Source organism: Pithys albifrons, chromosome 1, assembly GCF_047495875.1.
Source record: "Pithys albifrons albifrons isolate INPA30051 chromosome 1, PitAlb_v1, whole genome shotgun sequence".
Taxonomy (NCBI): domain Eukaryota; kingdom Metazoa; phylum Chordata; class Aves; order Passeriformes; family Thamnophilidae; genus Pithys; species Pithys albifrons.
This window is the reverse complement of record NC_092458.1, coordinates 57031040-57043251: the sequence shown is the minus strand read 5'-3', so window position 1 is coordinate 57043251 and position 12212 is coordinate 57031040. Positions and strand designations below refer to the sequence as shown.

Here is a 12212-nt window from a genome sequence, read left to right as displayed (position 1 = left end):
TTTTCCAGATATATTCCTACTCTTTTGAATCAAAATCTGTTTTCTGGAGTACTTTAGACTGCAGAGGAGAAGAAACAGGGAAACTATTAATATGTTTTCCCATTTAAATACAAATACTTTCTCCTAACTCTAACTGAGAATATAGATTGTTCTCTTTTGGCAAGCAAATTCCTGTTAAGGGAACTTTGCTGGCTGTGTTTGTGCTATTCTGTAATCTTGGTGGTCTGCACAAGTGGGCACAATCCCCCCAAAATGACAGCGGGTGTAAGTTAATTAAATAGAAGAATCACTTTGGGTTATTAGAGGAGGAGAGCACACAGCTCACCTCCTGCCAATGGCATGGTTGACTGTCTTTGTAAATCATTTCCCAGCTCTGCAGTTCTTCCCTTTGGTGAGAGCGGGATTTTGGTGGTGGGAGTTGGATTTGGTGGGATTTTTCCAGGGAATACTGTAGGTTAACAGAGCTGGACTGCTGCAATTCTTTCTTCAAAAAGGAAATACATATGTTTGTGCATACATATTTGATTTACTGGTAGTATTTAGACTAGGTAATTTGAAATGTGAGTGGGGCAGGTAAAATATATTTTGTGGGGTCTGAGATCCCTTTGTGATAAATCTTTCTGAAATTATCTTGTGGTGAATAGAACTTGATCCATTCTATAGATAAAAGAGGCTGCTGTTTAAAAACATTTTGATGAAGCATAGACACTGTCATGTCTCAGTGGTTTGGTAGATTTTTTTTATACTCAGGAAGTAATCCAAGCCTGGTAAAACCAAGTAATCTCAAATTTCTCCCCTCCTGTCCTTTCCGTTCCTTTTTCTTCTCTCCCTCCTTTTCTTTGCTCTCTGTTACCTGAATTTTAACAATACAAAAGTCTTTTATGACCCTTCATGTGTAGCACCGCACTGTGTGAAATTTTATGATGATGAAATCATCAAGGGAAAACAAGAAATCAATCTAGATATATAGTTATTACTGTGTTTTAAAAAAGGTAACCTTTGGAGACTAGAGTTTCAGTGGGCTGATAATGTATCACAGCAGAGTCATCTTTTCTCCCTGCAAATGCTTCTTTGAGATGGTCACGGGAAAAGAAAATACCCTGTCATCAGGCTCTTGCCTTCCTCCTACCCCATTCCTAACAGCAGCATGATATTTACTGTTGTTGGTAGCCACCTGCTTCCCTTCAAATCCTCCTCATGCAAAGTACAATCATTTCAGAACAGTCATTATAGTTTGAAAATGGCAAAGCAACTCTCCAAATCCCACTGATTATGTTGTATAGCAATACTACTGTATGCCATTTCTGCTGCTTGGAAGGCTGGTAGCCTCTTGGCAAGCTAAAGAAGCGGCTTCTTCCCAACAATAGTGTTTTTCTTCTATCACAGAGTGTGATATTATTTTTCTAGTGGTATGATTACAAAACAAAATATAGACAAAGCTTAAGAAATATTCCAGTATATTAATAATATAGTATTATGATGGGAATTAAATGAAATCATAGAAGTTCATTCATATGTTTTCAGGGCTTTTAAAAAGAAATAATTGTTGCACAGAAAGTCTCGCCTGGATAGCAATTATTTGATTAAAAGAATACTGGTCCAGGTCTTCTGGTTGGCTTTCTATAAGCTTAACCATGCAATGATATTTTATTGCCATTGCTGAAATGTAGAAGGATTTAAATAAGACTTCTCCTACATGGATTCTTTAATGATACTTATAAGGAAGAGAGCACAAGTAAATTGCAATGAAATCCCCACCCACAGCTCAAGGCGAAGGGTGGGAGGACAGCATGTGAAGGGAGCCCTGGAGCTCTCCAAAATGGCAGGAGTAGCATTACACAGTAAGGCGACCACAGAGCTGGTATCTTTCTGGGGGTGGAAGAACAGTATTCTTTCTCACGAGAGTCCTTTGCTTTGACTGGATGCAGCTGACATTATCCCTGAACCTATTGCTGCCTATAACAATGACTTCCAAATGCCACTGGCACCTGTTCCCGCTGCCTGCCAGCAGTTATAGAAAGAAATCTGGGTTTCTAGGTTTTCTTTAACCCACTCTAACCTAAGAAACACAATTTTCTAAATGTGCAGAAGGGGAATTAAAAAAAAACATGGAAAATTATGCTAAAATATTTTTAAAACTTGGAACTACTTGTGTTCTGTCAATGGAAATTGAAAGTACTGAGCAGGAATGACATGTTGCATGGTGGCAGATCTCAGTAAGGACTGAAAGAGGTTGAGCCTCTAAGACTCTGGGAAAAGCTTCATATCCCTGGAAATGTTGTTTTGCAAAGTGAATAATAGCTGTTTTTTAAAGAATGATCGTGACTGATGGCAGGAGTTTAGAAAATGGGTTAAACACTCAAAGAAGACAAACACAGCTTTTCCAGAGGTGATGGAAATGTGCTCAGAGCAACAGTGCAAGTCCTCAGTGATTCTGGGTGTGTCACCCTTCCAAAGAAGTCCAAAAGTACTTGGTATATCCACAATAGTCTGGAAAGACTTGGAAAGAGCTGTCACTGTTTATTTGAAATGTAGTTCCAGGGAAATATGAAGCAGATATTCATTCAATTTCAAGATTACAGGAAGATGGGAAAAAAACTGCAAAAAACCCAGGAGTGCAATTATTTAAAGGCATCTTATTTTTACAGGTTCAAGGAAAACAGATCTGTTTCTTGTCTACTGCTGTTGGAAATTTTGCAGGGCTTATATAGAAAGTATTTTGTTTTCATGAAATAAACACCTTTAAATGGTTCTAAATGCCACAGGGATTTATAACAGAATTCTGGAGGGTTACCACAGTCATCTATTCCTCTTAACATAACTAACATTGTCTGAGAAGCTGCTGCCATAGCTCTCTCTGTTATTAATGTTATCTGATGTATTTGTATGGGATCACTTCTGTATTTTGTGTGTCCTTAAAGGTTTCAAGGTTTTTAGTCTGAAAGAGAAATTTGTGAAATTACTGGGTTTTTCAGTGGTTGGGAGGAAGAAAGCATAACTTTGAGTTTCTTTCTGATGTTCTGGATGGAAGTGGATTGAAAGGACAGAAGGAAACTCAGTTCTTCAGGAACATGTCTGAAGATAATGTAGAAGGACATGTTGTTCTTTTAGTTTCGCATCAACTTCCCAAAACAGCCAGATAAATTCAGAGTTAGGGAATTTTTTGTTATAATAAACATATATTAAAAAAAAAAAAACTGCAGTAAAAATTTAGTGGATTATGCCTGTCCGTGGTCAATAGATGGTTCCATAAACAGGAAAGGATACTAAAGAAAAAATAGTACTGTAGTAGTATAGCTTATGCAAGAATTTCACCACCACAGGTCTTCCTAAAATCAATAGATTTAAGCCATTCAGCTTTAGCTGTTAGGGATTTTCACTTTGTAGATCTTCTGGGTTAGTATAAGGTATTTCCTTGATATGCTTTGCACAAGCCCAAGAGACTCAACATCCCTGGAGAAGATGTTGAACAAAGACAGGTTGTCTAGCAGAGAATACTCTGCTCATTTTCTTTGGACATCAGGCAAAAAGATCCTGCTAGTTGTTATTAGATTACCCCCGTTCAGAGTGTTAAACAAGGTTAAAACTTGAGTTGTATGTTCATCTAGACACTCTGACCCGGTGAGGAATAGGTATGGCTATTTTGGGATAGGGTTTGACCTAGATTTGTTTCTTGGTTGGAGTTAACTAGTGACCTCTTATTTTTGGGATCTCTGAATTATCTCTACAGTGGTCTGAAAAATTTGCTGTCTTGATTAGTGCTAGCCATTTAAATTTCAATATCCAACATTTTTGTGCTGATAGTTCTGTTTGCATATGGTTCTAACTGGGTTCCACAGTCAATACTAGTATCTCTGTAATTTCAAACTGTGTCTGGGAGAACGTTTTTGTCTAAAAGGAGAAGAGCAACTGTTTGAAGTGGCAGGAATGGGTGGGACTGGACTTTGGCCTTGTCAATAGAGTGAAGGAGGGAATTAGTTTGAATGATGTTCAGATGCAGCAGTTATTTCATCTTCATCACCATTATGCTGTATGTGAAGAGTAGCAAAAGAGAAGGAGACACAGAGAGAGAGATCATTCAGAGGGAAAAAGAAACCAAGGGAGAATAGGTGGAACGAGTTTGCCAAGAGCTGGAGAAAAAGGCTAGAGGAAATGTGGTAAAGCCCCTGCTAGACACTGTGAATCTGTGCTTTGCACTTAAAGGCAGCTTTCTCCAGGCTAGCAATTATGTCTAGCTGGTTTGAGTAGCTCCAGGGAGCAATGAAGATGCAATGGCAAAGACTTTACCTTGGCTGTTCAGGTATCCTAGGAAGTATTTTGGATGCTACCATGCTGATGTCTGTTTACTTTGTTGCAACAACCCTTACCAACCAGGAAAGGCAGATTAAAGCAACAAATATCTCTGTGCTGCAAATGCACCTTAGTTCCCTCCTCCTTTCCACCCTTTCCTCCCCTTTAACCAAAGGCTTTTTATCCTCTGCTTCTTCTACCAGGTAAGGGCCCCTGACTAAATATGTAGCAAGGAAGACTTGCTGAAACAGATTCTTGACCTGACTTCAATCCAGCTTCAAATTTGCATATGAAAATGTAATAGGGTAATTTATCACCTTTATTCAGGTAAAGTGATAAAATTGCAGGCAGCTACCAACCTTCATTTGTGTATTGAAAGTTAGGGGGAAGTTAGGCAGTTAGATAGCAGTACCTTTCCCTTTCTGATGTGAATTACTAAGAGGGAGTAATCATCATTCATCCTTTTCCACTGGCAACTTTACCTGGCACTGGCAGGTAAATCACAGAGCAGATCATGGTGCTGTCCTGTAGCTTTGATACTTGTAATTGTAGCAGGTCTTCTGCAAATGCCCAGTATAACCCACACAGGACTTTCAGCATAGCTTTTAAAAATAGAACTAAGGAGTTTGGAAAGACTGTGCTCTATATGAGAACAGACAATAAATTGAGTGTTGAGGAGGCTTCATTAAGATTGTTTGACCTATGAGCAAAATAAAGAGGAGGACAAGACAGGCTTTCCTAGTGATTTACTTTCTATGCCTATGCATCATGTTTTTTTCCCTCTGTTATTGTGATTGCATTTTTTTTTCTCAGCACTGCTCACCCTCTCATTATGGGTAGAAAATGTAAAGGGATTGTGATATTTTCTCAGCAGTGATGAAAGGAACAGGACACTTCAAGGACGTGCTATAAAAGTGTTAGGACTGCAAGATGCTGTAGCTTCTTCATCTAAAGGTACTGTGTATGATCTGTACTGGATTAATATGACTTATGCTGAAGGATGCTAGCAGTACCATAAGCAATATTGATCTTCCATGTTTGCTCTTTAACTTAACAATTTTAATAGTTTCCCTTCCTTTTCCCCAGCATTTATGGGTGAGTACATTTTCGAGACTGTAAGCCCCCTGAGAAGGAGCCAGCCAGTTGATGTTGGCAGAAAATGTGGCAAAAGACATTGCTTAAACGTTTACCAATAGCAACACAGAGTTGTTTAAAAATAACTATATGTTTTAGTATATTGTCTTCAGGGCCTTATTGGAAAAAACAAATAAAGGCACAAAATCTTGAAATTTTTATAAAGCTTTCAAAATATTAAGAGAAGTATTTGCAAGATAGTACAAGTTAAATATATTTTAATGGTTTGATGTGGATTATTTTTTTCCTTGTTTTTGGTTGAGAGGAAGGGAAGAGAAAGCAGGAGGGACTTTGTGCTCCACAGTCGGCAAGAAGCCCAGGAACTGAAAACCACAAAATGAAAACCAACAGATGTGAAACAGTGGTTTCTGTCTTCCTTCTTCTGAGAACAAGTATATCAACTTAATAACATTATGTAAAAGTCCTCTTTTGGGGCCAAGGAAGAAAAGAACACAGAAATAATTAGTAGTAGTCTAAAAAACTTCACAAAAAGTCATTTGTCCTTGATAAAATGTTTCTCCATATTGCTTTATGGTTTCTATTTGTCCAGACAAAGTATTCACAAGATGTAAAGCAGCACTTCTGACATTGTATGAAATTACTGTGCAAAACTATAATAAGGACATGGCTTTGTCACGAAAGACAAATGTTCCTTGGGACATGTAGCAGAGCTGTTTGCTGACTGAAAGGAAAGATGGAGGTCCCCATCATACACCAAACTGCAAGCTGAAGTACCCTCCAAACGTAATCATTTTAATCCAATTATACCAGCAGGTCAGAGAATCAGTGGGGTTTTATACTGATGGTATTGTATGAAATATTCGTTGAGCTATGCTGCTGAATAACTGGAGAGGATTTATTTTTGACAGTTACTGCTGTTTTTCAGAACATCAAAGACAGCCAGCAGATTGTGTAGCAGATGTATTGCGTGACGTAGAAGTTGATCGCCACTTTCTGGATATTTGGGGGTTTTGTAAAAAGAGCATCATTATTGAATAACTTCTACTACAGTTCTTACAATTTTTTTTGTTTTGTTGTGTTCCTCCATCCCATACTAGTTACCTTTACCAGGTAGAATATGAATTTTCCCATAATAGAAGCTGTGGAGAAGAATCACCAGCTCCTAGTTAGCTCAGCACACTTAATGTGCTACCAAATATGTGGTCAGGCTAAAGGTAGATTGCTTTATCTTTAGGTTCATGTTTTTGAACTCATGCAACCTGAGTAGTATTTTTCTTCAAAAGGAGCTTAGGAAGTAGGAGTGGTACAAATCTTCTCAAGCTGTGCAAGAGTGACAGTCAACATGGGCTGTTATCAACAGAGCAAATGTGGATCACTCACAGGTGGGTTAAAAGATATTCTCCATTTTGTTAAAATATCTTTAGGCAGCCAGAAGCAATCTTGATTTTTGCAGTGCTGTTTTATTAACTGAAAGAACCTAATTAAATGTTTACATATGATCTTCCTCGTGAGCTCTCAACTCTTCTGAAGACAGCAGCTCTCATGGATGAAGTTTGTGAGGAGTTGAGGTAGATATTACAGCTCTATAATCCAATGTATTATGGCTATTGCTTTTCCATGGTGTGCTAAGACAATACTATAAATACCAACCACCTCCAAACTGGATAAGTTTCTGTGCTGAAGTGGAGAGTGGACATGACAGATGAAGAAAATAAAGGCAATGTAGTTATTTGGTGTCTCCAGCACATGACAGCTTTTCATTATCTCTGAGAGGGTGAACCATCACTGACATTAAAAGGATTGTTCCCCTTTTTATCAGCAACAGTGTTAGTTCTGTGGCATTCAAGTACTACAGGACTTGAAGAGACTTGTGACAGATTTCTGAGAGAGTCTCTAACCAAGAGTAGTTTTGTTCAGGTCTCCCATGAAAAAAACCCACAAAACCAAAAAGCATCATTTGGGAGAAAAAGCTTGTGATGTTCAGAGCAGTGAACTTCCTACTGATAGCACTGAGTGTGGTAACAGATATTCCTCTGTTATCTGACACATTTAGTTCAGATTAAAGCATTACACAAGTGTGAAATCATCCATTTTTAATGTAGAAGTGTTTAAAGAATTTCTTCTGGGAGGAGCACTGAACTTTAGGTCCTTTTAGCCTAATAGGCCTTTTCCAATTCTTCTAAGCTTATTGCAGTTAAAGGGAAAGTTGAACAGCCCTTGTATGGTTGCTGCAATAGTTGTATGAGAAGGGGAAATGGGTCATTCTGGATGTAAAATTTCATGGAAACATATTTTGTCAGCATCAAGATATTTGAAGATCCATCTGCTTAGGGTGTGTCCACTTCTTCTGCCATGACATCTGTTTGGAAAGAGGCATACAATTTCCTTTGTGATTCACACCAGAGCTTCAGAGTTTGGAAATTCATGCTCCTCTTCTCTCTTCATGTTTGGTTTCTAACTCTTGTGTGGGAAGGATAGTGGTTTACTAAAGGTCCAAATGAAAATGAAGTTATAAAAACAAACAGTGGGGAAATCAAATTGTGATTTCTCTTGTTATAGATGCTGGGAAATTTAGCTCTTAGTGTGACACTATTAAAATGTCTGAAAATGCTTTATTTCTTAAAACAATCTAGAAAAGATTGTTGTCATCCATCCTTTCCAAAATGGGATACTGAGTAAGAAAGAAGGCAAAATGCAGTATTTTTTTCAGAATCATGGATATATTGTACATTAGATATTACAGTTTAGAATGGAAAAAACATGTTATTTTAAACTACTGTTCAAAATCTTATGGTTTGCACTAGCTAATTTTGTCGCCTTGGGTTTGAACATTTCACATCACTCAGAAATTAGATGTTGAAACTGATGTTCCCAGTAGTAGTGCATTAAGCTGAAAAAGCTCAAGCATATTAAGCAGTAAGTACTCTTGAGTTTTTATTGTTGCCAGATACCGTCTGATAGCCAGTCACAAAATCATATAGTACGATGCCTCAAACTGATGTGTTTATTGTTACAAAAAGATTAATAGGCAGATGTTGATCCTGGCTGCCAGACAGAAGGGAAGATTTCCAAAGCATTACATGTAATATTGAACTTGCTGTGTTAAAGAATCTATTTTGGCTAGTTTGCTTATCCATTAATTGTGATCTGTAAATCCAGTTATAAGTATTTCTTTTAAATACTGACAGAAAAATCAAATCCTGTATTTGCAATCCTAATGGACAGAGTCAATCACTTATTGTGAAATCCTGAACACTTCAAAATGCTTCTACATCTATGCATTTTGAAGTGAATAGTGCTGGAAAATCCAGGTCACTTCTGTTGCACAAAAGCTGAAACAGAGTCTCTGAGGATTTTTAGTAATGTTGAATACTGTGTCCATCTCTGGGGCTCCCAGAAAAGAAGGAAATGGACCTGTTGGAGTGGCTTCAAAGGAGTGCCACAAATATGATCAGAGGGCTGAGGTACCTCTCTGATGAAGACAGACTGAGAGAGTTGGGATTGTTCAGCTTGGAAAAGAGAAGGCCCTGGGGAAGCCTTACAGCACCTTCCAGTAACTAAAGAGGGTGTACAAGAAAGCTAGAGAGGGACTTTGACAAAGACAAGTGAATAGGACAAGGGTGAATGGCCTTAAACTGAAAGAGGTTAGGATTAGATTGGATACCAGCATGAAGGTCTTTACTGTGAGGATGGTGAGACACTGGCACTGGTTGCCCAGAGAAATTTTGGTTGCAACATTCCTGGAAGTGTTCAAGGTCGGGTTGTGTGGGACTTTAAGCAACCTGGTCTACTGGAAGGTACACCTGCCTGTGGTAGGGGGGTTGTAACTAGATGATCTTTGAGGTCCCTTCCAACCCAAATCATTCCATGATATATGCCCACTGAGACAGGAAAATCAGCTCACAACAGACTTTATTTTCATGGGCACCGTCTTACAGTAAAGCTTCAGACCAGTCTTTTTTATCAAGTGGAACAGTCTCTGTCTCATACCTTGCAGCTCAGATAACGGGCAGACGAAGCAGAGAGCAACCGCTGAGCACATAAATATTTCCTTAAAGGGATCTAGTTTGAGGAATTAGGGAAAATAGAGTCTGTGCAGAATAATCTAGCTAAACTACCAAATACTCAACTTTATTTTCCATTGTCTGTGAAAGTAAGGAGATTACTGTTTGCCTACAGAGGAATCACATTGAATCTGCCTTTTAAGTTATTACAGGATATACTGTTGGGTAGGCACATCTGTAGGGCTGAAATGAGAGAACTGTCTCTCATTTGTTTCTCCAGTCAAGCATAAATCTCTAAGTTTAAGGGCATTCTACCCTTGGTTTAGATTTGTTTATTTTAGTTTTATAGTCTCCATTTAAAATCCATTTTAATGAGCTGTTTATGCAATCATAGTGTTTTTAATATATGTTTAGGTTCTATAAAACTCTAAATCGGGCAATGATGTGTGAAGAAGGCATGAATTAATAATATGGCAAAGGCAACTGAAGCACCTCTGATGTATCAGCCAAACAAGATTTTGAAGTGGGTGCCTGTCTGCTGGTTTGCTTGCCTCTGCCTGAGGCTTGAGTTCAAGCTCTGTTTCTCTCCTCAGGGGTGACGTTTTCTCCTGGCCCTGCTACACCCTGGAGCTAGTTAAGGCATATAGAGCCTGGTGAATGAATTATATCAATAATGGTGTGGTTTTGAATGTGGGATGAGGGTCAGGTAACAGAGGAATGGCAGGAAACCAGCATTTCATCCTGTATGCCGTCATCTTGCACTTAACTCGCTCAGTATGGGTGAAGTGGAATGGTATTAAGACTGAAGCCAGCATCTCTAATCAGTTCAGTAGTCAGCTTCACCCACGGCCATATCTGGCCAGCTTGAGAACCTCTGCAAGTGTTTAAGGAGTGTTGTAAACAAACCCAGGTCCCAGAATAATCTGCAACAGGGAGCATGATGCATGGATCTTAGCTGGGCAAAGTTTTCAGATGCTTGTTCAGCTCTGGCTTTTCTAATCATGATGGATCTGCATGGGGCAGTTTGGTGACCTGAGCCTTGCCACGGTGCAAGGTATGGCAAGACCTTTTGATGCTCTTTATGTGTGCCTACTTCCTGACCACTCATAAGGAGATTCATAATTTGTCTCCCGACATATCTTGAATATAATGCAAGAATAAATTAAAACTCAAATAGCAATTTGGTGCTTTGACCATCTGGGGTCCAGGCTGAGACATGAGATGTAGTACAGACGCTAAAGCTGTTAGTAAGGTAAGCTTTCTAACTCTTTTTTTCTTGTAATTAATTTAAATGGTTCTTAAATGATTTTTAAATGAGTTCATACTCACAACAGCTTTGAAAGTCTGTGTCTTGCTGGTGGGATCTGACTACTGCTGCTTCTACTGCTGGTCTGATTCCCAGATGGAAAAACAACCTCTGTATTAGCTGGGTGCAACCTTAGCACAGTGATAAAGGAAAGTAAACAAATAGTTGAAAGCTCTTCTAAACGTCATTTAGAGAATCCCTTTTCTAATATATGGACCCCAGGGAGAAACGAAAACAGGGAGGAAGATGATATTACATGTGCTTTATTAGCATAAGCATATGATGGCTGTGTTACTTGCTTAAAAAGAAGATGCTGTGAAGTATTGAGTGCATGAATTTAAAGCTGATGAAAGTGTAATACCCAGTAGTGTTTTATGGAATATCACTTACTAACAAGGTTTTCTTTTCTCCTAGTAGAATAGCCTGGAAAGTTTGAAATGGCTTTTATTCTACTAAGGCAACAGACTATACATTGAGGATAAGGGAAGAACTGGAAGAATGGCAGAGCCAGAGCTGTTAGTTCTTGCCTCACCTTTGAGCTTCTACATCCCAAGTATAGCAGCAGAGTAAATAGGAGTCACAACTGCACTGATTATTTTCCAACCTGAAATAGCATCTCCATGGCAGGATGTGACGCTCCAGTACTGCCATCCCAGCCTCATTTTAGCTTATTATTAAGACACAGATCTAATGCTATCAGGTGCAGTGGTACACTGATGCAAATGAGCAACTTTCATGGTCCAAGTTAAGCCAGTATGGCACTGTACCCTTGGACTATGGCAGCTCATTTGGAGTTAGGAGGGCCTATGCTGAGGCTGTGTAACAGCTGGAGGTGGTTGATATTTCTCATGACTTCTTAGCTTGGGCAAACCTCCTGTGAGTATGGTGTAGTTAGACTTCCAAACGCCTGTATAGGAGGACCAATTAGAATGAATTCCAACTAGCATTGAAGGGTAGAGAGAATCCTTTCAGGTGCCAGATGCTAGGTTTGGCAGAAAAGGAAAGGTATAAAGGATGTTTCCCTGAAAACTTTATTTAAGTTACAGGTGAAGCTGGAGCAAATGAAAAACTCTCTTATCTAAGCGTGGACATAGGGTTTGAGTCAGATCTGTAGTCTAATAATGACTACACCATTTTTTGTTTTATTAAATGAATCTGTCTTTAATGCAAGAGGAGTGGCAGGAAAACATCCTGAGATTTTTCATTTTGCAACCAACATCACAAAGCAAAAAGTGAGGTCTTGGCAACACAGCTCTTAGCAGCACTGTCCCATGCTTTTCTGCAGCAGTGATGGCAGAAGCAGTAGTTTGAAGACATGATCCTACCACATGTTGCCAGCCAATCCCTGATGCTGGCTTCTGGCTGGCCCCTTTGAGGGCAGCCAGTTGATGTCTCTGCAGTGCTGTCCAGCTTCAGGGCTATTGATTGGACAGCTTATACCTTTCAGTCTCAAAATGCTTATGTCACCAATAAGGTTTAGGGCTAAATCAGCCAAAAGACACTATTTTCAGAACTAC

The 12212-nt window shown here is 39.0% G+C and overlaps 1 protein-coding gene across 8 annotated transcripts in view; it reads left to right on the top strand.

The window, feature by feature from the left end:
• Nucleotides 1-12212, top strand: part of ENOX1 (ecto-NOX disulfide-thiol exchanger 1) — a 362626-nt gene that overhangs the window by 94338 nt on the left and 256076 nt on the right. The window lies entirely within an intron of this gene.